General features: G+C 43.8%; 4 non-coding genes across 4 annotated transcripts; all 4 read left to right on the top strand.

Moving 5' to 3' along the window:
* The first annotated feature begins 5,008 nt into the window (after positions 1–5,008).
* On the top strand, positions 5,009–5,081 carry trnak-uuu (transfer RNA lysine (anticodon UUU)). Its single transcript has one exon. It is a non-coding gene; the product is annotated as a tRNA-Lys (tRNA).
* Positions 5,082–12,647: 7,566 nt separating this feature from the next.
* Positions 12,648–12,720, top strand: trnak-uuu (transfer RNA lysine (anticodon UUU)). Its single transcript has one exon. It is a non-coding gene; the product is annotated as a tRNA-Lys (tRNA).
* A 4,128-nt stretch (positions 12,721–16,848) lies between these two features.
* trnak-uuu (transfer RNA lysine (anticodon UUU)) lies at positions 16,849–16,921 on the top strand. Its single transcript has one exon. It is a non-coding gene; the product is annotated as a tRNA-Lys (tRNA).
* A 4,428-nt stretch (positions 16,922–21,349) lies between these two features.
* Positions 21,350–21,422, top strand: trnak-uuu (transfer RNA lysine (anticodon UUU)). The gene has a single exon. It is a non-coding gene; the product is annotated as a tRNA-Lys (tRNA).
* The last annotated feature ends 3,678 nt before the right edge of the window (positions 21,423–25,100 follow it).

The following is a 25,100-nucleotide window of genomic DNA, read 5'->3' as shown; positions in this document are numbered from 1 at the left end:
TTTCTACATGACGATTTATCCTGGCCTTCAGAATTTTTTCCAATAATTTTCACAGCACCAGGATTAGCCTGACTGGTCTGTAATTACTCGGTCTATCATTTTCCCTTTTTTAAACAACGGCAACACATTAGCAGTCCTCCAAGATGTGGATTGTATTTAAGTAGCAGACACATTCAGAAATTCTTTCAAATGTGTGTGCTGGAACTGGGGGAGTAAGACTAAACACGGACGGTAGAAAATGTAAACAAAGCTTCAAAAGCAACCCTGTGTAAAAATGAGAAAATAGGATAAGAGCATAGGAAATTGGAGTCGGCCATACGGCCCCTCGAGCCTGCTCCGCCATTTAACAAGATCATGGCTGATCATTGACCTCAGCTCCACCTTCCCGCTTGATCCCCATATCCCTTGATTCCATTCGAGTCAAAAAAATACCAACAACGACAACTTGAATTTATATAGCGCCTTTAATGTAGTAAAACGTTCCAAGGTGCTTCACAGGAGAATTAAAGGACAAGAAACTTGACACCACGCCACATGAGGAGAAATTAGGGCAGGGGACCAAAAGCTGGCCAAAAAGGTAGGTTTAAAGGAGCACCTTAAAGAGGAAAACAGAGGTAGAGAGGCGGAGAGGTTTAGGCAGGGAATTACAGAGCGATAGGGAGCTAATAGCAATTTGCCTGTGGGAGGCTGGACAGCTCAGTCGCTAAAGTATCGGACTTTTAATCTGAACGTCTGTGAATCAAGTCTCTATCTGGGTGCAGTTTTAAAACCAAAATTCTCAACTCCTTGTTTCATGAAACACAAGTCATTCATGCTGATCTCATCAATATATTTTAAAGATTTGGCACAATCGCAGTGCTTATAGGTTCATTGATTGGTATTTTTGAGATCATCAATTCTTAACTTCATGGAGTCCCATGAAACGAGCATTTCAAGCTGTTATTTCCTGCTGTCTCAATAAAACTCATTAGTATTTGTTGAATGTTTGTCACAACCCTTGTTTTTTCAAATATAATTCGAATATTTTCTAAATATACTTTAAAGCTTTGCAAGCAAATCTGTTTTTCTGACATAGTATTTTATAAAGTCTCTGCTTTCAAGTGTAAATTTTGTGTTGTCTTCATTGACACCTGAATTATGAAATATATTACATTTCCATTAATAATTTATATAAGTATTTATTCATATATTTTAAAACTTTGCAACCAAACGTCTGATTCTTTAAATAGGGTATTTTCTAATATCACCGGTTACAACTGTAAATTTACTTGTTGTCTTCACTGATAAAAGCAACGCTCGAATAGGGCCTTGAATCCTGGACACTCACATTAAAAGTCTGATGTTTTATTGACTGAACTATCCGGGGTCATACAGCAAGTATCTTATGCAGATCTTTGCCCTGCCGCTAAAGTAGCAGTTAGCTCGCGATTTTTACTTTCACTCACGCAGCCTCACAAAACACAAAACATAAAAGAGCGTGGTGGCGGTAAGGGTATTTATGAAGTGTGGGTGTGTGAGCGAAATGCGCTGTGCAGCCGGGATCAGTACAGGAGGATGTCAACGATGTAATGTTGCATCTCGGCCAGTGAATGTCGCTGTGTTAGCTGACATGCATGAGCCCGGATAGCTCAGTCGGTAGAGCATCAGACTTTTAATCTGAGAGTCCAGGGTTCAAGTCCCTTTCCGTGCGCTGTTTTTATCAGTAAAGACAACACCTAAACTTACACTTAAAAGCAGTGACATTAGAAAATACCCCATCAAAAGAATCAGACATTTGCTTGCAAAATTTTAAAATATATTAAGTAAACACTAGAATATGTAATATATTTCAAAATTCAGATGTGACAAATATGCAACACAAATCAAAAAGTTTTATTGAAACATCAGGGATGACCAGCTGGAAATGCTCGTGTTTCATGGGGCTGCATGAACGTTGCAACTGATCATCTCGAAACTATCGCTCCATGTACCTTAAAGCACCGCCACTGTGACTAATCATTAAAATGCGTTAATCAGATCAGCATGAACGGTTTCTTTTTCACGGGGTTGCCTGAAAGACGAAATTGAGAATTTTTAATGAAAAGCAGCACCCAAACAAAGACGTGAACCCTGAGATTAAAAGTCTGATGTTTCACCGACTGAACTATCTACGCTCACGCACTTTTCACAACACAGCGACATCCAGTGGCTGATATTGAACATTACATCGTTCACATTCTGCATTTCATTCTGCTGTCATCCCGTCTGGCGGGGACCGACAACAATGGCTTTGGTCTTCCCTATATTTAATTGGAGAAAATGTCTCCTCATTCAGTACTGGACTAGCAGTCTGACAATTTAGAAACCGTGGAGGGTGTTGAGAGAGGTGGTGGTGAGGTGGAGCTGGGTGTTATCAGCATACATGTGGAGACTGACACTGTGTTTTCAGATGATGTTGCTGAGGGCTGGCATGTGGATGAGAAATAAGAAGGGGCCAAGGATAGATCCTTGTGGGACACCAGAGGTGTTGATGCAGGAGCCGAAAGAAAAGCAGTTGCAGATGATTCTCTGTTTAATTTTGAATTAATCCAATAATAGCGCATCAGACTTTTATTCTGAGGGCTCAGGTCTTTGTGCAGGGATTCGGCATTGATAATGCTGTTGAATATGAAAAGGTGGTGGTTAGAGGCTCTTTTGTTGCAGATAGTCATTGCCGGGCACTTGTGTGGCGCAAATGTTACTTGTCACTTATCAGCTCCAACCTGAATGTTGTCCAAGTCTTGCTGCATGTGGGCACGGGCTGCTTCATTATCTGAGGAGTTGTGAATGGAACTGAACACTCTGCAGTCATCAGCGAACATCCCCAGTTCTGAACTTATGTTGGAGGGAAGATGGTTGGGCCTAGGACACTGCCCGGAGGAACTCCTGCAGCGATGTCCTGTGGCTCAGATGATTGGCCTCCAACAACCACAACCATCTTCCATTGTGCTGGGTGTGACTCCAACCAGTGGAAAGTTTTCCCTCCGATTCCCATTGGCTTCAATTTTACTCGGGCTCCTTGATGCCACACACCTGGTCAAATGCTGCCTTGATGTCAAGGGCAGTCACTCTCACCTCACCTCTGGAATTCAGCTCCTTTGTCCATGGTTGGACCAAGGCTGTAATGAGGTCTGGAGCCGAGTGGTCCTGGCGGAACCCAAACTGAGCATCAGTGAGCAAGTTATTGGTGAGTACGTGCCACTTGATAGCACTGTCGATGACAACTTCCATCATTTTGCTGATGACTGAGAGTAGACTGCTGGGGCAGTAATTGGCTGGATTGGATTTCTCCTGCTTTTTGTGGACAGGACATACCTGGGCAGCTTTCTGCATTGTCGGGTAGATGCCAGTGTTGTAGCTGCACTGAAACAGCTTGGCTAGAGGTGCGCCTAGTTCTGGAGCACAAGACATCAGCAGAACAGCCGGGATGTTGTTAGAGTCCATAGCCTTTGTTGTATCCAGTGCGCTCAGCCCTTTCTTGATATCACGTGGAGTGAATCAAATTGGCTGAAGACTGGCTTCTGTGATGGTAGGGACCTCAGGAGGTGGCCGAGATGAATCATTTCACTCGGCACTTCTGGTTGAAGATAGTTGCAAATGCTTCAACCTTATCTTTTGCACAGCGTGCTGGCCTCCACCATCATTGATGATGGGAATGTTCATGGAGTCTCCTCCTCCCGTTAGTTATTTAAAGATCTACCACCATTGATGACTGGATGGTCACAGGACTGCAGTGCTTTGATCTGATCGGTTGGTTGTGGGATCGCTTAGCACAGGGTTGTTTTGATGATTTGTATGCATGGTCCCCCGTCCGTGTTTATTCTTGCTCACCCAGTAACCAGTGCATGTATTTGAAAGGATTTTTTGATGGGTCTGCTACTTACAGGTTATGCACATCTTCGCACTGAATCTAAAGTTGCAGTTAACTGACGATTGTCAGTGTCTACTTTCACTCCCGTAGCCTCATAGGCAGAGAGTGGGCGTGTGATAGAAATGCGCTGTACAGATGGGATTATGCAGAAGGAAATGCAGAATGTGAAAAGACTTGCCAAAATCCATATACACTACATCAAACGCACTACCCCTATCGAACCTCCTTGTTGCCTCCTCAAAAAATTCAATCAAAGTTAATCAGACACGATCTTCCCTTGGCAAATCAATGCTGACTGTCGCTGGTTACTCCTTGTCTTTCTACATGACGATTTATCCTGGCCTTCAGAATTTTTTCCAATAATTTTCACAGCACCAGGATTAGCCTGACTGGTCTGTAATTAATCGGCCTATCCCGTTTTCCTTTTTTAAACAACGGAAACACATTAGCAGTCCTCCAAGATGTGGATTGTATTTAAGTAGCAGGCACATTCAGAAATTCTTTCAAATGTGTGTGCTGGAACTGGGGGTAAATATACTTTAAAGCTTTGCAAGCAAATCTGTTTTTCTGACATAGTATTTTATAAAGTCTCTGCTTTCAAGTGTAAATTTTGTGTTGTCTTCATTGACACCTGAATTATGAAATATATTACATTTTCCATTAATAATTTATATAAGTATTTATTAATATATTTTAAAACTTTGCAACCAAACGTCTGATTCTTTAAATAGGGTATTTTCTAATATCACCGGCTTCAAGTGTAAATTTATTTGTTGTCTTCACTGATAAAAGCAACGCTCGAATAGGGCCTTGAATCCTGGACACTCACATTAAAAGTCTGATGTTTTATTGACTGAACTATCCGGGGTCATACAGCAAGTATCTTATGCAGATCTTTGCCCTGCCGCTAAAGTAGCAGTTAGCTCGCGATTTTTACTTTCACTCACGCAGCCTCACAAAACACAAAACATAAAAGAGCGTGGTGGCGGTAAGGGTATTTGTGAAGTGTGGGTGTGTGAGCGAAATGCGCTGCGCAGCCGGGATCAGTACAGGAGGATGTCAACGATGTAATGTTGCATCTCGGCCAGTGAAAGTTGCTGTGTTAGCTTACATGCATGAGCCCGGATAGCTCAGTCGGTAGAACATCAGACTTTTAATCTGAGGGTCCAGGGTTCAAGTCCCTGTTCGGGCGCTGCTTTTATCAGTAAAGACAACACCTAAACTTACACTTAAAAGCAGTGACATTAGAAAATACCCCATCAAAAGAATCAGACATTTGCTTGCAAAATTTTAAAATATATTAAGTAAACACTAGAATATGTAATATATTTCAAAATTCAGATGTGACAAATATGCAACACAAATCAAAAAGTTTTATTGAAACATCAGGGATGACCAGCTTGAAATGCTCGTGTTTCATGGGGCTGCATGAACGTTGCAACTGATCATCTCGAAACTATCGCTCCATGTACCTTAAAGCACCGCCACTGTGACTAATCATTAAAATGCGTTAATCAGATCAGCATGAACGGTTTCTTTTTCACGGGGTTGCCTGAAAGACGAAATTGAGAATTTTTAATGAAAAGCAGCACCCAAACAAAGACCTGAACCCTGAGATTAAAAGTCTGATGTTTCACCGACTGAACTATCAGGGCTCACGCTCTTTTCACAACACAGCGACATCCAGTGGCTGATATTGAACATTACATCGTTCACATTCTGCATTTCATTCTGCTGTCATCCCGTCTGGCGGGGACCGACAACAATGGCTTTGGTCTTCCCTATATTTAATTGGAGAAAATGTCTCCTCATCCAGTACTGGACTAGCAGTCTGACAATTTAGAAACCGTGGAGGGTGTTGAGAGAGGTGGTGGTGAGGTGGAGCTGGGTGTTATCAGCATATATGTGGAGACTGACACTGTGTTTTCAGATGATGTTGCTGAGGGCTGGCATGTGGATGAGAAATAAGAAGGGGCCAAGGATAGATCCTTGTGGGACACCAGAGGTGTTGATGCAGGAGCCGAAAGAAAAGCAATTGCAGATGATTCTCTGTTTAATTTTGAATTAATCCAATAATAGCGCATCAGACTTTTATTCTGAGGGCTCAGGTCTTTGTTCAGGGATTCGGCATTGATAATGCTGTTGAATATGAAGAGTCATAGAGTCATAGAGTCATAGAGTTTTACAGCACAGAAAGAGGCCCTTCGGCCCATCGTGTCTGCGCCGCCCATCCATCCCTGTCCAGCCTAATCCCATTTTCCAGCATTTGGCCCATAGCCTTGTATGCAATGGCATTTCAAGTGCTCATCCAAATGCTTCTTGAATGTTGTGAGGGTTCCTGCCTCCACCACCCTTTCCGGCATTGGGTTCCACATTCCAACCACCCTCTGGGTGAAAAAGTTCCTCCTCAAATCCCCTCTAAATCTCCTGCCCCTTACCCTGAATCTATGCCCCCTTGTTATTGACCCCCCCACTAAGGGGAAAAGTTCCTCTTTATCTACCCTATCTATGCCCCTCATTATTTTGTACACCTCAATCAGGTCCCCCCTCAGCCTTCTCTGCTCCAAGGAAAACAACTCCAGCCTGTCCAGCCTCTCTTCATAGCTGAGGCGCTACATCCCAGGTAACATCCTGGTGAATCTTCTCTGCACCCTCTCCAAAGCAATCACATCCTTCCTATAGTGAGGCGACCAGAACTGCACACAGTACTCCAGCTGTGGCCTCACCAGCGTTTTGTACAGCTCCATCATAACCTCCCTGCTCTTATATTCTATGCCTCGGCTAATGAAGGCAAGTATCCCATATGCCTTTTTAACCACCTTATCTACCTGCTCCGCTGCCTTCAGGGATCTATGTACATGTACACCAAGGTCCCTCTGACCCTCTGTACTTCCTAGGGTCCTACCACTCATTGTGTATTCCCTTGCCTTATTTGTCCGTCCAAAATGCATCACCTCGCACTTTTCAGGGTTAAATTCCATTTGCCACTTTTCCGCCCATCTGACCAACCCATTTATATCGTCCTGTAGCCGGAGGCTTTCCTCCTCGCAATTTACCACCCCACCAATTTTCGTGTCATCTGCGAACTTACTGATCATACCTTTTACATTTTCATCCAAATCATTTATGTAGATCACAAACAATAAGGGACCCAGCACCGATCCCTGAGGTACCCCACTGGACACAGGCTTCCAGTCACAAAAGCAACCTTCGACCATCACCCTCTGCCTCCTGCCACTCAGCCAGTTTAGGATCCAACGCGCCAAGGCACCCTGGATCCCATGGGCTCTTACCTTCTTGACCAGTCTCCTATGCGGGACTTTGTCAAAAGCTTTACTGAAGTCCATGTACACCACATCCACAGCATTTCCCTCATCCACCCCACTAGTCACCCCCTCGAAAAATTCGATCAGATTTGTTAGACATGATTTACCCTTAACAAAGCCATGCTGACTATCCCCGATTAATCCTTGCCTCTCCAAGTGGAGATTAATTTTGTCCCTCAGAATTTTTTCCAATAATTTCCCCACCACAGATGTTAGACTCACTGGCCTGTAATTCCCTGGTTTATCCCTGCTACCCTTCTTGAATAATGGTACCACGTTAGCTGTTCTCCAGTCCTCTGGTACATCCCCTGTGGCCAGAGAGGTTCTGAAAATTAGTGTCAGAGCCCCTGCAATCTCCTCCCTGGCCTCCCACAGCAGCCTGGGATACATCTCGTTCGGGCCTGGGGATTTATCCACTTTTTGGCCCGCTAAAACCGCTAGCACCTCCTCCCTCTCGATGCTAATATGTTCAAGTATGTCACAGTCCCCTTGCCCGATTTCTATGTCTGCATCGTCTTTCTCCACAGTGAACACAGATGAAAAAAAATCATTTAAAACCCCGCCTACATCCTCTGGCTCTACACACAGATTGCCACTTTGGTCCCTAATGGGCCCTACCCTTTCCCTGGTTATCCTCTTGCCCTTAATATACTTATAAAACATCTTAGGATTTTCCTTTATTTTGCTCGCCAGTGTTATTTCATGGCCCCTCCTCGCCCTCCTAATTTCTTTTTTAAGTATGCCCCTGCACTTTTTATACTCCTCTAGGGCTTCTTCTGTCTTTAGTCTTTTGTAACTGCCAAAAGCCCCCCTCTTATTTCTAATGCATTTTTGTATATCCCTTGTCATCCAAGGTTCCCTTTGCTTGTTGGTCCCACCCTTGACCTTTACAGGAACATGTTGGCGTTGTACTCTCTCTATTTCCCTTCTGAAAGTCTCCCACTGTTTTGATGTGGATTTTCCTATAAGCAGCTGCTCCCAGTCCACTTTGGCCAGATCCTGCCTTATCATATTAAAATCGGCCTTCCCCCAATTTAGAACCCTTATTTCCGGGCCGTCTTTGTCTTTTTCCATGACCACCTTAAATCTCACCGAATTATGGTCACTGTCGCCAAAATGCTCTCCTACTGACACTTCCACCACTTGCCCGGCTACATTCCCCAGAATTAGGTCCAGTACCGCCCCCTCTCTTGTAGGACTTTCTACATGTTGGCTCAAAAAGCTCTCCTGGATGCACTTTAAGAATTCTGCACCCTCTAAGCCTTTCACACTCTGACTGTCCCAATTTATATTGGGGAAGTTGAAATCCCCCACTATTATTACCCTATTATTTTCGCACTTCTCTGAGATTTGCCTACATATCTGTTCCTCTATCTCCCCCTGACTGTTTGGGGGCCTATAGTACACTCCCAGCAAAGTGCTTGCCCCCTTTTTGTTTTTAAGTTCTACCCATATGGCCTCATTAGAGGAACCCGCTAATATATCATCCCTCCTTACAGCAGTAATTGACTCCTTAATTAATATTGCAACACCCCCTCCCCTTTTACACCCCCCTCTGTCTCGCCTGAAGATTCTATACCCCGGAATATTGAGCTGCCAGTCCTGACCCTCCCTCAACCATGTCTCCGTGATAGCAACAATATCGTACTCCCATGTGTTCAACAACAACTTCAGTTCATCCACCTTATTTGCAAGACTCCTTGCATTAAAATAAATGCCTTCCAGCCCTGCCATATTCTCTTTTGCCTTCACATATTTGCTCTGCCTTCCCAGCTGACTTGTTTTTCCCTCTGTATTTGGCCGTAAATCACCCCCTACTACAGCTCCACTCTGTACCCCAACCCCCTGCCAAGTTAGTTTAAACCCTCACCCGGCAGTGCTAGCAAACCTCCCCGCAAGGATATTGGTTCCCCCCTGGTTCAGGTGTAAACCGTCCGACTTGTACAAGTCCCACCTTTCCCAGAAGCAGACCCAGTGATCCAGGAAACTAAAGCCCTCCCCCCTGCACCATCCCTTTAGCCACGCATTCATCTGTTCTATCTTCCTATTCCTATACTTACTAGCACGTGGCACCGGGAGTAATCCAGAGATTGCAACCTTTGAGGTCCTGCTCCTTAATCCTTCACCTAGCTCCCTAAATTCTTGCTGCAGGACCTCATCCCTCTTTTTACCTATGTCGTTGGTACCAATGTGGACCACGACCACTGGCTGTTCTCCCTCCCCCTCCAGAATGCCCTGCAGCCGCTCAGTGACATCCTTGACCCTGGCACCAGGGAGGCAAGAGGTGGTGGTTAGAGGCTCTTTTGTTGGAGATAGTCATTGCCGGGCACTTATGTGGCGCATATATTACTTGTCACTTATCAGCCCCAGCCTGAATGTCGTCCAAGTCTTGCTGCATGTGGGCACGTGCTGCTTCATTATCTGAGGAGTTGTGAATGGAACTGAACACTGTGCAGTCATCAGCGAACATCCCCAGTTCTGACCTTATGTTGGAGGGAAGATGGTTGGGCCTAGGACACTGCCCGGAGGAACTCCTGCAGCGATGTCCTGTGGCTCAGATGATTGGCCTCCAACAACCACAACCATCTTCCATTGTGCTGGGTGTGACTCCAACCAGTGGAGAGCTTTCCCTCCGATTCCCATTGACTTCAATTTTACTCGGGCTCCTTGATGCCACACACCTGGTCAAATGCTGCCTTGATGTCAAGGGCAGTCACTCTCACCTCACCTCTGGAATTCAGCTCCTTTGTCCATGGTTGGACCAAGGCTGTAATGAGGTCTGGAGCCGAGTGGTCCTGGCGGAACCCAAACTGAGCATCAGTGAGCAGGTTATTGGTGAGTAAGTGCCACTTGATAGCACTGTCGATGACAACTTCCATCATTTTGCTGATGACTGAGAGTAGACTGCTGGGGCAGTAATTGGCTGGATTGGATTTCTCCTGCTTTTTGTGGACAGGACATACCTGGGCAGCTTTCTGCATTGTCGGGTAGATGCCAGTGTTGTAGCTGTACTGAAACAGCTTGGCTAGAGGTGCGCCTAGTTCTGGAGCACAAGACATCAGCAGAACAGCCGGGATGTTGTTAGAGTCCATAGCCTTTGTTGTATCCAGTGCGCTCAGCCCTTTCTTGATATCACGTGGAGTGAATCAAATTGGCTGAAGACTGGCTTCTGTGATGGTAGGGACCTCAGGAGGTGGCCGAGATGAATCATTTCACTCGGCACTTCTGGTTGACGATAGTTGCAAATGCTTCAACCTTATCTTTTGCACAGCGTGCTGGCCTCCACCATCATTGATGATGGGAATGTTCATGGAGTCTCCTCCTCCCGTTAGTTATTTAAAGATCTACCACCATTGATGACTGCAGTGCTTTGATCTGATCGGTTGGTTGTGGGATCGCTTAGCACAGGGCTGTTTTGATGATTTGTATGCATGGTCCCCCGTCCGTGTTTATTCTTGCTCACCCAGTAACCAGTGCATGTATTTGAAAGGATTTTGTGATGGGTCTGCTACTTACAGGTTATGCACATCTTCGCACTGAATCTAAAGTTGCAGTTAACTGACGATCGTCAGTGTCTACTTTCACTCCCGTAGCCCCATAGGCAGAGAGTGGTCGTGTGATAGAAATACGCTGTACAGATGGGATTATGCAGAAGGAAATGCAGAATGTGAAAAGACTTGCCAAAATCCATATACACTACATCAAACGCACTACCCCTATCGAACCTCCTTGTTGCCTCCTCAAAAAATTCAATCAAAGTTAATCAGACACGATCTTCCCTTGGCAAATCAATGCTGACTGTCGCTGATTACTCCTTGTCTTTCTACATGACGATTTATCCTGGCCTTCAGAATTTTTTCCAATAATTTTCACAGCACCAGGATTAGCCTGACTGGTCTATAATTACTCGGTCTATCCCTTTTTCCTTTTTTAAGCAACGGCAACACATTAGCAGTCCTCCAAGATGTGGATTGAATTTAAGTAGCAGACACATTCAGAAATTCTTTCAAATGTGTGTGCTGGAACTGGGGGAGTAAGACTAAACACGGACGGTAGAAAATGTAAACAAAGCTTCAAAAGCAACCCTGTGTAAAAATGAGAAAATAGGATAAGAGCATAGGAAATTGGAGTCGGCCATACGGCCCCTCGAGCCTGCTCCGCCATTTAACAAGATCATGGCTGATCATTGACCTCAGCTCCACCTTCCCGCTTGATCCCCATATCCCTTGATTCCATTCGAGTCAAAAAAATACCAACAACGACAACTTGAATTTATATAGCGCCTTTAATGTAGTAAAACGTTCCAAGGTGCTTCACAGGAGAATTAAAGGACAAGAAACTTGACACCGAGCCACATGAGGAGAAATTAGGGCAGGGGACCAAAAGCTGGCCAAAAAGGTAGGTTTTAAGGAGCGCCTTAAAGAGGAAAACAGAGGTAGAGAGGCGGAGAGGTTTAGGCAGGGAATTACAGAGCGATAGGGAGCTAATAGCAATTTGCCTGTGGGAGGCTGGACAGCTCAGTCGCTAAAGTATCGGACTTTTAATCTGAACGTCCGTGAATCAAGTCTCTATCTGGGTGCAGTTTTAAAACCAAAATCCTCAACTCCTTGTTTCATGAAACACAAGTCATTCATGCTGATCTCATCAATATATTTTAAAGATTTGGCACAATCGCAGTGCTTATAGGTTCATTGATTGGTATTTTTGAGATCATCAATTCTTAACTTCATGGAGTCCCATGAAACGAGCATTTCAAGCTGTTATTTCCTGCTGTCTCAATAAAACTCATTAGTATTTGTTGAATGTTTGTCACAACCCTTGTTTTTTCAAATATAATTCTAATATTTTCTAAATATACTTTAAAGCTTTGCAAGCAAATCTGTTTTTCTGACATAGTATTTTATAAAGTCTCTGCTTTCAAGTGTAAATTTTGTGTTGTCTTCATTGACACCTGAATTATGAAATATATTACATTTTGCATTAATAATTTATATAAGCATTTATTAATATATTTTAAAACTTTGCAACCAAACGTCTGATTCTTTGAATAGGGTATTTTCTAATATCACCGGTTTCAAGTGTAAATTTACTTGTAGTCTTCACTGATAAAAGCAACGCTCGAATAGGGCCTTGAATCCTGGACACTCACATTAAAAGTCTGATGTTTTATTGACTGAACTATCCGGGGTCATACAGCAAGTATCTTATGCAGATCTTTGCCCTGCCGCTAAAGTAGCAGTTAGCTCGCGATTTTTACTTTCACTTACGCAGCCTCACAAAACATAAAAGAGCGTGGTGGCGGTAAGGGTATTTGTGAAGTGTGGGTGTGTGAGCGAAATGCGCTGTGCAGCCGGGATCAGTACAGGAGGATGTCAACGATGTAATGTTGCATCTCGGCCAGTGAATGTCGCTGTGTTAGCTCACATGCATGAGCCCGGATAGCTCAGTCGGTAGAGCATCAGACTTTTAATCTGAGGGTCCAGGGTTCAAGTCCCTGTTCGGGCGCTGCTTTTATCAGTAAAGACAACACCTAAACTTACACTTAAAAGCAGTGACATTAGAAAATACCCCATCAAAAGAATCAGACATTTGCTTGCAAAATTTTAAAATATATTAAGTAAACACTAGAATATGTAATATATTTCAAAATTCAGATGTGACAAATATGCAACACAAATCAAAAAGTTTTATTGAAACATCAGGGATGACCAGCTTGAAATGCTCGTGTTTCATGGGGCTGCATGAACGTTGCAACTGATCATCTCGAAACTATCGCTCCATGTACCTTAAAGCACCGCCACTGTGACTAATCATTAAAATGCGTTAATCAGATCAGCATGAACGGTTTCTTTTTCACGGGGTTGCCTGAAAGACGAAATTGAGAATTTTTAATGAAAAGCAGCACCCAAACAAAGACCTGAACCCTGAGATTAAAAGTCTGATGTTTCACCGACTGAACTATCTGGGCTCACGCTCTTTTCACAACACAGCGACATCCAGTGGCTGATATTGAACATTACATCGTTCACATTCTGCATTTCATTCTGCTGTCATCCCGTCTGGCGGGGACCGACAACAATGGCTTTGGTCTTCCCTATATTTAATTGGAGAAAATGTCTCCTCATCCAGTACTGGACTAGCAGTCTGACAATTTAGAAACCGTGGAGGGTGTTGAGAGAGGTGGTGGTGAGGTGGAGCTGGGTGTTATCAGCATACATGTGGAGACTGACACTGTGTTTTCAGATGATGTTGCTGAGGGCTGGCATGTGGATGAGAAATAAGAAGGGGCCAAGGATAGATCCTTGTGGGACACCAGAGGTGTTGATGCAGGAGCCGAAAGAAAAGCAATTGCAGATGATTCTCTGTTTAATTTTGAATTAATCCAATAATAGCGCATCAGACTTTTATTCTGAGGGCTCAGGTCTTTGTTCAGGGATTCGGCATTGATAATGCTGTTGAATATCAAGAGGTGGTGGTTAGAGGCTCTTTTGTTGGAGATAGTCATTGCCGGGCACTTGTGTGGCGCATATATTACTTGTCACTTATCAGCCCCAGCCTTAATGTCGTCCAAGTCTTGCTGCATGTGGGCACGGGCTGCTTCATTATCTGAGGAGTTGTGAATGGAACTGAACACTGTGCAGTCATCAGCGAACATCCCCAGTTCTGACCTTATGTTGGAGGGAAGATGGTTGGGCCTAGGACACTGCCCGGAGGAACTCCTGCAGCGATGTCCTGTGGCTCAGATGATTGGCCTCCAACAACCACAACCATCTTCCATTGTGCTGGGTGTGACTCCAACCAGTTGAGAGTTTTCCCTCCGATTCCCACTGACTTCAATTTTACTCGGGCTCCTTGATGCCACACACCTGGTCAAATGCTGCCTTGATGTCAAGGGCAGTCACTCTCACCTCACCTCTGGAATTCAGCTCCTTTGTCCATGGTTGGACCAAGGCTGTAATGAGGTCTGGAGCCAAGTGGTCCTGGCGGAACCCAAACTGAGCATCAGTGAGCAGGTTATTGGTGAGTAAGTGCCACTTGATAGCACTGTCGATGACAACTTCCTTCATTTTGCTTATGACTGAGAGTAGACTGCTGGGGCAGTAATTGGCTGGATTGGATTTCTCCTGCTTTTTGTGGACAGGACATACCTGGGCAGCTTTCTGCATTGTCGGGTAGATGCCAGTGTTGTAGCTGTACTGAAACAGCTTGGCTAGAGGTGCGCCTCGTTCTGGAGCACAAGACATCAGCAGAACAGCCGGGATGTTGTTAGAGTCCATAGCCTTTGTTGTATCCAGTGCGCTCAGCCCTTTCTTGATATCACGTGGAGTGAATCAAATTGGCTGAAGACTGGCTTCTGTGATGGTAGGGACCTCAGGAGGTGGCCGAGATGAATCATTTCACTCGGCACTTCTGGTTGAAGATAGTTGCAAATGCTTCAACCTTATCTTTTGCACAGCGTGCTGGCCTCCACCATCATTGATGATGGGAATGTTCATGGAGTCTCCTCCTCCCGTTAGTTATTTAAAGATCTACCACCATTGATGACTGGATGGTCACAGGACTGCAGTGCTTTGATCTGATCGGTTGGTTGTGGGATCGCTTAGCACAGGGCTGTTTTGATGATTTGTATGCATGGTCCCCCGTCCGTGTTTATTCTTGCTCACCCAGTAACCAGTGCATATATTTGAAAGGATTTTGTGATGGGTCTGCTACTTACAGGTTATGCACATCTTCGCACTGAATCTAAAGTTGCAGTTAACTGACGATCGTCAGTGTCTACTTTCACTCCCGTAGCCCCATAGGCAGAGAGTGGGCGTGTGATAGAAATACGCTGTACAGATGGGATTATGCAGAAGGAAATGCAGAATGTGAAAAGACTTGCCAAAATCCATATACACTACATCAAACGCACTACCCCTATCGAACCTCCTTGTTGCCTCCTCAAAAAATTCAATCAAAGTTAATCAGACACGATCTTCCCTTGGCAAATCAATGCTGACTGTCGCTGATTACTCCTTGTCTTTCTACATGACGATTTATCCTGGCCTTCAGAATTTTTTCCAATAATTTTCACAGCACCAGGATTAGCCTGACTGGTCTATAATTGCTCGGTCTATCCCTTTTTCCTTTTTTAAACAACGGCAACACATTAGCAGTCCTCCAAGATGTGGATTGTATTTAAGTAGCAGACACATTCAGAAATTCTTTCAAATGTGTGTGCTGGAACTGGGGGAGTAAGACTAAACACGGACGGTAGAAAATGTAAACAAAGCTTCAAAAGCAACCCTGTGTAAAAATGAGAAAATAGGATAAGAGCATAGGAAATTGGAGTCGGCCATACGGCCCCTCGAGCCTGCTCCGCCATTTAACAAGATCATGGCTGATCATTGACCTCAGCTCCACCTTCCCGCTTGATCCCCATATCCCTTGATTCCATTCGAGTCAAAAAAATACCAACAACGACAACTTGAATTTATATAGCGCCTTTAATGTAGTAAAACGTTCCAAGGTGCTTCACAGGAGAATTAAAGGACAAGAAACTTGACACCGAGCCACATGAGGAGAAATTAGGGCAGGGGACCAAAAGCTGGCCAAAAAGGTAGGTTTTAAGGAGCGCCTTAAAGAGGAAAACGGAGGTAGAGAGGCGGAGAGGTTTAGGCAGGGAATTACAGAGCGATAGGGAGCTAATAGCAATTTGCCTGTGGGAGGCTGGACAGCTCAGTCGCTAAAGTATCGGACTTTTAATCTGAACGTCCGTGAATCAAGTCTCTATCTGGGTGCAGTTTTAAAACCAAAATCCTCAACTCCTTGTTTCATGAAACACAAGTCATTCATGCTGATCTCATCAATATATTTTAAAGATTTGGCACAATCGCAGTGCTTATAGGTTCATTGATTGGTATTTTTGAGATCATCAATTCTTAACTTCATGGAGTCCCATGAAACGAGCATTTCAAGCTGTTATTTCCTGCTGTCTCAATAAAACTCATTAGTATTTGTTGAATGTTTGTCACAACCCTTGTTTTTTCAAATATAATTCTAATATTTTCTAAATATACTTTAAAGCTTTGCAAGCAAATCTGTTTTTCTGACATAGTATTTTATAAAGTCTCTGCTTTCAAGTGTAAATTTTGTGTTGTCTTCATTGACACCTGAATTATGAAATATATTACATTTTCCATTAATAATTTATATAAGCATTTATTAATATATTTTAAAACTTTGCAACCAAACGTCTGATTCTTTAAATAGGGTATTTTCTAATATCACCGGTTTCAAGTGTAAATTTACTTGTAGTCTTCACTGATAAAAGCAACGCTCGAATAGGGCCTTGAATCCTGGACACTCACATTAAAAGTCTGATGTTTTATTGACTGAACTATCCGGGGTCATACAGCAAGTATCTTATGCAGATCTTTGCCCTGCCGCTAAAGTAGCAGTTAGCTCGCGATTTTTACTTTCACTTACGCAGCCTCACAAAACATAAAAGAGCGTGGTGGCGGTAAGGGTATTTGTGAAGTGTGGGTGTGTGAGCGAAATGCGCTGTGCAGCCGGGATCAGTACAGGAGGATGTCAACGATGTAATGTTGCATCTCGGCCAGTGAATGTCGCTGTGTTAGCTCACATGCATGAGCCCGGATAGCTCAGTCGGTAGAGCATCAGACTTTTAATCTGAGGGTCCAGCGTTCAAGTCCCTGTTCGGGCACTGCTTTTATCAGTAAAGACAACACCTAAACTTACACTTAAAAGCAGTGACATTAGAAAATACCCCATCAAAAGAATCAGACATTTGCTTGCAAAATTTTAAAATATATTACTTAAAATATATTAAGTAAACCAAGTAAACACTAGAAAATTTTAAAATATATTAAGTAAACACTAGAATATGTAATATATTTCAAAATTCAGATGTGACAAATATGCAACACAAATCAAAAAGTTTTATTGAAACATCAGGGATGACCAGCTTGAAATGCTCGTGTTTCATGGGGCTGCATGAACGTTGCAACTGATCATCTCGAAACTATCGCTCCATGTACCTTAAAGCACCGCCACTGTGACTAATCATTAAAATGCGTTAATCAGATCAGCATGAACGGTTTCTTTTTCACGGGGTTGCCTGAAAGACGAAATTGAGAATTTTTAATGAAAAGCAGCACCCAAACAAAGACCTGAACCCTGAGATTAAAAGTCTGATGTTTCACCAACTGAACTATCTGGGCTCACGCTCTTTTCACAACACAGCGACATCCAGTGGCTGATATTGAACATTACATCGTTCACATTCTGCATTTCATTCTGCTGTCACCCCATCTGGCGGGGACCGACAACAATGGCTTTGGTCTTCCCTATATTTAATTGGAGGAAATGTCTCCTCATCCAGTACTGGACTAGCAGTCTGACAATTTAGAAACCGTGGAGGGGGCTGAGAGAGGTGGTGGTGAGGTGGAGCTGGGTGTTATCAGCATATATGTGGAGACTGACACTGTGTTTTCAGATGATGTTGCTGAGGGCTGGCATGTGGATGAGAAATAAGAAGGGGCCAAGGATAGATCCTTGTGGGACACCAGAGGTGTTGATGCAGGAGCCGAAAGAAAAGCAATTGCAGATGATTCTCTGTTTAATTTTGAATTAATCCAATAATAGCGCATCAGACTTTTATTCTGAGGGCTCAGGTCTTTGTTCAGGGATTCGGCATTGATAATGCTGTTGAATATCAAGAGGTGGTGGTTAGAGGCTCTTTTGTTGGAGATAGTCATTGCCGGGCACTTGTGTGGCGCAAATGTTACTTGTCACTTATCAGCCCCAGCCTGAATGTCGTCCAAGTCTTGCTGCATGTGGGCACGGGCTGCTTCATTATCTGAGGAGTTGTGAATGGAACTGAACACTGTGCAGTCATCAGCGAACATCCCCAGTTCTGACCTTATGTTGGAGGGAAGATGGTTGGGCCTAGGACACTGCTCGGAGGAACTCCTGCAGCGATGTCCTGTGGCTCAGATGATTGGCCTCCAACAACCACAACCATCTTCCATTGTGCTGGGTGTGACTCCAACCAGTGGAGAGTTTTCCCTCCGATTCCCAAAGACTTCAATTTTACTCGGGCTCCTTGATGCCACACACCTGGTCAAATGCTGCCTTGATGTCAAGGGCAGTCACTCTCACCTCACCTCTGGAATTCAGCTCCTTTGTCCATGGTTGGACCAAGGCTGTAATGAGGTCTGGAGCCGAGTGGTCCTGGCGGAACCCAAACTGAGCATCAGTGAGCAGGTTATTGGTGAGTAAGTGCCACTTGATAGCACTGTCGATGAAAACTTCCATCATTTTGCTGATGACTGAGAGTAGACTGCTGGGGCAGTAATTGGCTGGATTGGATTTCTCCTGCTTTTTGTGGACAGGACATACCTGGGCAGCTTTCTGCATTGTCGGGTAGATGCCAGTGTTGTAGCTGTACTGAAACAGCTTGGCTAGAGGTGCGCCTAGTTCTGGAGCACAAGACATCAGCAGAACAGCCGGGATGTTGTTAGAGCCCATAGGCTTTGTTGTATCCAGTGCGCTCAGCCCTTTCTTGATAACACGTGGAGTGAATCAAATTGGCTGAAGACTGGCTTCTGTGATGGTAGGGACCTCAGGAGGTGGCCGAGATGAATCATTTCACTCGGCACTTCTGGTTGAAGATAGTTGCAAATGCTTCAACCTTATCTTTTGCACAGCGTGCTGGCCTCCACCATCATTGATGATGGGAATGTTCATGGAGTCTCCTCCTCCCGTTAGTTATTTAAAGATCGACCACCATTGATGACTGGATGGTCACAGGACTGCAGTGCTTTGATCTGATCGGTTGGTTGTGGGATCGCGTAGCTGATGCGCTATCAATTACTCATAAAAGACTGAGAGTTAGAAGAGTAACTAAAGGCTTTTATTAACAACAGAATGGAGGTCTGCCTCGCGTGGTCGACCGGTCCATGATACGAAGGGCTGGGGAGCAGTCACCTTTATACTAGGACCTGTGGGAGGAGTCAGCCGAGGCATGTCCAGGCATGTACACAGTGGAATACAAACAGGACAAACAGGAATACAAACAGTGGTTTACCACAGTAGCACAGGGCTGTTTTGATGATTTGTATGCATGGTCCCCCGTCCGTGTTTATTCTTGCTCACGCAGTAACCAGTGCATGTATTTGAAAGGATTTTTTGATGGGTCTGCTACTTACAGGTTATGCACATCTTCGCACTGAATCTAAAGTTGCAGTTAACTGACGATTGTCAGTGTCTACTTTCACTCCCGTAGCCCCATAGGCAGAGAGTGGGCGTGTGATAGAAATACGCTGTACAGATGGGATTATGCAGAAGGAAATGCAGAATGTGAAAAGACTTGCCAAAATCCATATACACTGCATCAAACGCACTACCCCTATCGAACCTCCTTGTTGCCTCCTCAAAAAATTCAATCAAAGTTAATCAGACACGATTTTCCTTGGCAAATCAATGCTGACTGTCGCTGATTACTCCTTGTCTTTCGACATGACGATTTATCCTGGCCTTCAGAAGTTTTTCCAATAATTTTCACAGCACCAGGATTAGCCTGACTGGTCTGTAATTACTCGGTCTATCCCTTTTCCCTTTTTTAAACAACGGCAACACATTAGCAGTCCTCCAAGATGTGGATTGTATTTAAGTAGCAGATACATTCAGAAATTCTTTCAAATGTGTGTGCTGGAACTGGGGGAGTAAGACTAAACACGGACGGTAGACAATGTAAACAAAGCTTCAAAAGCAACCCTGTGTAAAAATGAGAAAATAGGATAAGAGCATAGGAAATGGGAGTCGGCCATACGGCCCCTCGAGCCTGCTCCGCCATTTAACAAGATCGTGGCTGATCATTGACCTCAGCTCCACCTTCCCGTTTGATCCCCGTATCCCTTGATTCCATTCGAGTCAACAAAATACCAACAACGACAACTTGAATTTATATAGCGCCTTTAATGTAGTAAAACGTTCCAAGGTGCTTCACAGGAGAATTAAAGGACAAGAAACTTGACACCGAGCCACATGAGGAGAAATTAGGGCAGGGGACCAAAAGCTGGCCAAAAAGGTAGGTTTTAAGGAGCGCCTTAAAGAGGAAAACAGAGGTAGAGAGGCGGAGAGGTTTAGGCAGGGAATTACAGAGCGATAGGGAGCTAATAGCAATTTGCCTGTGGGAGGCTGGACAGCTCAGTCGCTAAAGTATCGGACTTTTAATCTGAACGTCCGTGAATCAAGTCTCTATCTGGGTGCAGTTTTAAAACCAAAATTCTCAACTCCTTGTTTCATGAAACACAAGTCATTCATGCTGATCTCATCAATATATTTTAAAGATTTGGCACAATCGCAGTGCTTATAGGTTCATTGATTGGTATTTTTGAGATCATCAATTCTTAACTTCATGGAGTCCCATGAAACGAGCATTTCAAGCTGTTATTTCCTGCTGTCTCAATAAAACTCATTAGTATTTGTTGAATGTTTGTCACAACCCTTGTTTTTTCAAATATAATTCTAATATTTTCTAAATATACTTTAAAGCTTTGCAAGCAAATCTGTTTTTCTGACATAGTATTTTATAAAGTCTCTGCTTTCAAGTGTAAATTTTGTGTTGTCTTCATTGACACCTGAATTATGAAATATATTACATTTTCCATTAATAATTTATATAAGTATTTATTAATATATTTTAAAACTTTGCAACCAAACGTCTGATTCTTTAAATAGGGTATTTTCTAATATCACCGGTTTCAAGTGTAAATTTACTTGTTGTCTTCACTGATAAAAGCAACGCTCGAATAGGGCCTTGAATCCTGGACACTCACATTAAAAGTCTGATGTTTTATTGACTGAACTATCCGGGGTCACACAGCAAGTAACTTATGCAGATCTTTGCCCTGCCGCTAAAGTAGCAGTTGGCTCGCGATTTTTACTTTCACTCACGCAGCCTCACAAAACACAAAACATAAAAGAGCGTGGTGGCGGTAAGGGTATTTGTGAAGTGTGGGTGTGTGAGCGAAATGCGCTGTGCAGCCGGGATCAGTACAGGAGGATGTCAACGATGTAATGTTGCATCTCGGCCAGTGAATGTCGCTGTGTTAGCTTACATGCATGAGCCCGGATAGCTCAGTCGGTAAAGCATCAGACTTTTAATCTGAGGGTCCAGGGTTCAAGTCCCTGTTCGGGCGCTGCTTTTATCAGTAAAGACAACACCTAAACTTACACTTAAAAGCAGTGACATTAGAAAATACCCCATCAAAAGAATCAGACATTTGCTTGCAAAATTTTAAAATATATTAAGTAAACACTAGAATATGTAATATATTTCAAAATTCAGATGTGACAAATATGCAACACAAATCAAAAAGTTTTATTGAAACATCAGGGATGACCAGCTTGAAATGCTCGTGTTTCATGGGGCTGCATGAACGTTGCAACTGATCATCTCGAAACTATCGCTCCATGTACCTTAAAGCACGCCACTGTGACTAATCATTAAAATGCGTTAATCAGATCAGCATGAACGGTTTCTTTTTCACGGGGTTGCCTGAAAGACGAAATTGAGAATTTTTAATGAAAAGCAGCACCCAAACAAAGACCTGAACCCTGAGATTAAAAGTCTGATGTTTCACCGACTGAACTATCTGGGCTCACGCTCTTTTCACAACACAGCGACATCCAGTGGCTGATATTGAACATTACATCGTTCACATTCTGCATTTCATTCTGCTGTGATCCCGTCTGGCGGGGACCGACAACAATGGCTTTGGTCTTCCCTATATTTAATTGGAGAAAATGTCTCCTCATCCAGTACTGGACTAGCAGTCTGACAATTTAGAAACCGTGGAGGGTGTTGAGAGAGGTGGTGGTGAGGTGGAGCTGGGTGTTATCAGCATACATGTGGAGACTGACACTGTGTTTTCAGATGATGTTGCTGAGGGCTGGCATGTGGATGAGAAATAAGAAGGGGCCAAGGATAGATCCTTGTGGGACACCAGAGGTGTTGATGCAGGAGCGAAAAGCAATTGCAGATGATTCTCTGTTTAATTTTGAATTAATCCAATAATAGCGCATCAGACTTTTATTCTGAGGGCTCAGGTCTTTGTTCAGGGATTCGGCATTGATAATGCTGTTGAATATGAAGAGGTGGTGGTTAGAGGCTCTTTTGTTGCAGATAGTCATTGCCGGGCACTTGTGTGGCGCAAATGTTACTTGTCACTTATCAGCCACAGCCTGAATGTCGTCCAAGTCTTGCTGCATGTGGGCACGGGCTGCTTCATTATCTGAGGAGTTGTGAATGGAACTGAACACTGTGCAGTCATCAGCGAACATCCCCAGTTCTGACCTTATGTTGGAGGGAAGATGGTTGGGCCTAGGACACTGCCCGGAGGAACTCCTGCAGCGATGTCCTGTGGCTCAGATGATTGGCCTCCAACAACCACAACCATCTTCCATTGTGCTGGGTGTGACTCCAACCAGTGGAGAGTTTTCCCTCCGATTCCCATTGACTTCAATTTTACTCGGGCTCCTTGATGCCACACACCTGGTCAAATGCTGCCTTGATGTCAAGGGCAGTCACTCTCACCTCACCTCTGGAATTCAGCTCCTTTGTCCATGGTTGGACCAAGGCTGTAATGAGGTCTGGAGCCGAGTGGTCCTGGCGGAACCCAAACTGAGCATCAGTGAGCAGGTTATTGGTGAGTAAGTGCCACTTGATAGCACTGTCGATGACAACTTCCATCATTTTGCTGATGACTGAGAGTAGACTGCTGGGGCAGTAATTGGCTGGATTGGATTTCTCCTGCTTTTTGTGGACAGGACATACCTGGGCAGCGTTCTGCATTGTCGGGTAGATGCCAGTGTTGTAGCTGCACTGACACAGCTTGGCTAGAGGTGCGCCTAGTTCTGGAGCACAAGACATCAGCAGAACAGCCGGGATGTTGTTAGAGTCCATAGCCTTTGTTGTATCCAGTGCGCTCAGCCCTTTCTTGATATCACGTGGAGTGAATCAAATTGGCTGAAGACTGGCTTCTGTGATGGTAGGGGCCACAGGAGGTGGCCGAGATGAATCATTTCACTCGGCACTTCTGGTTGACGATAGGTGCAAATGCTTCAACCTTATCTTTTGCGCAGCGTGCTGGCCTCCAGCATCATTGATGATGGGAATGTTCATGGAGTCTCCTCCTCCCGTTAGTTATTTAAAGATCTACCACCATTGATGACTGGATGGTCACAGGACTGCAGTGTTTTGATCTGATCGGTTGGTTGTGGGATCGCTTAGCACAGGGCTGTTTTGATGATTTGTATGCATGGTCCCCCGTCCGTGTTTATTCTTGCTCACCCAGTAACCAGTGCATGTATTTGAAAGGATTTTTTGATGGGTCTGCTACTTACAGGTTATGCACATCTTCGCACTGAATCTAAAGTTGCAGTTAACTGACGATTGTCAGTGTCTACTTTCACCCCCATAGGCAGAGAGTGGGCGTGTGATAGAAATGCGCTGTACAGATGGGATTATGCAGAAGAAAATGCAGAATGTGAAAAGACTTGCCAAAATCCATATACACCACATCAAACGCACTACCCCTATCGAACCTCCTTTTTGCCTCCTCAAAAAATTCAATCAAAGTTAATCAGACACGATCTTCCCTTGGCAAATCAATGCTGACTGTCGCTGATTACTCCTTGTCTTTCTACATGACGATTTATCCTGGCCTTCAGAATTTTTCCAATAATTTTCACAGCACCAGGATTAGCCTGACTGGTCTGTAATTACTCGGTCTATCCCTTTTTCCTTTTTTAAACAACGGAAACACATTAGCAGTCCTCCAAGATGTGGATTGTATTTAAGTAGCAGACACATTCAGAAATTCTTTCAAATGTGTGTGCTGGAACTGGGGGAGCAAGACTAAACACGGACGGTAGAAAATGTAAACAAAGCTTCAAAAGCAGCCCTGTGTAAAAATGAGGAAATAGGATAAGAGCATAGGAAATTGGAGTCGGCCATACGGCCCCTCGAGCCTGCTCCGCCATTTAACAAGATCATGGCTGATCATTGACCTCAGCTCCACCTTCCCGCTTGATCCCCATATCCCTTGATTCCATTCGAGTCAAAAAAATACCAACAACGACAACTTGAATTTATATAGCGCCTTTAATGTAGTAAAACGTTCCAAGGTGCTTCACAGGAGAATTAAAGGACAAGAAACTTGACACCGAGCCACATGAGGAGAAATTAGGGCAGGGGACCAAAAGCAGGCCAAAAAGGTAGGTTTTAAGGAGCGCCTTAAAGAGGAAAACAGAGGTAGAGCGGCGGAGAGGTTTAGGCAGGGAATTACAGAGCGATAGGGAGCTAATAGCAATTTGCCTGTGGGAGGCTGGACAGCTCAGTCGCTAAGGTATCGGACTTTTAATCTGAACGTCCGTGAATCAAGTCTCTATCTGGGTGCAGTTTTAAAACCAAAATTCTCAACTCCTTGTTTCATGAAACACAAGTCATTCATGCTGATCTCATCAATATATTTTAAAGATTTGGCACAATCGCAGTGCTTATAGGTTCATTGATTGGTATTTTTGAGATCATCAATTCATAACTTCATGGAGTCCCATGAAACGAGCATTTCAAGCTGTTATTTCCTGCTGTCTCAATAAAACTCATTAGTATTTGTTGAATGTTTGTCACAACCCTTGTTTTTTCAAGTATAATTCTAATATTTTCTAAATATACTTTAAAGCTTTGCAAGCAAATCTGTTTTTCTGACATAGTATTTTATAAAGTCTTTGCTTTCAAGTGTAAATTTTGTGTTGTCTTCATTGACACCTGAATTATGAAATATATTACATTTTCCATTAATAATTTATATAAG

This window comes from Somniosus microcephalus, unplaced genomic scaffold (assembly GCF_052327205.1).
Source record: "Somniosus microcephalus isolate GS21.2 unplaced genomic scaffold, FLI_Smic_1.0 unresolved_chr2, whole genome shotgun sequence".
In the NCBI taxonomy this organism is placed as follows: Eukaryota; Metazoa; Chordata; class Chondrichthyes; order Squaliformes; family Somniosidae; genus Somniosus; species Somniosus microcephalus.
This window is presented reverse-complemented; position numbering and strand designations above follow the sequence as displayed.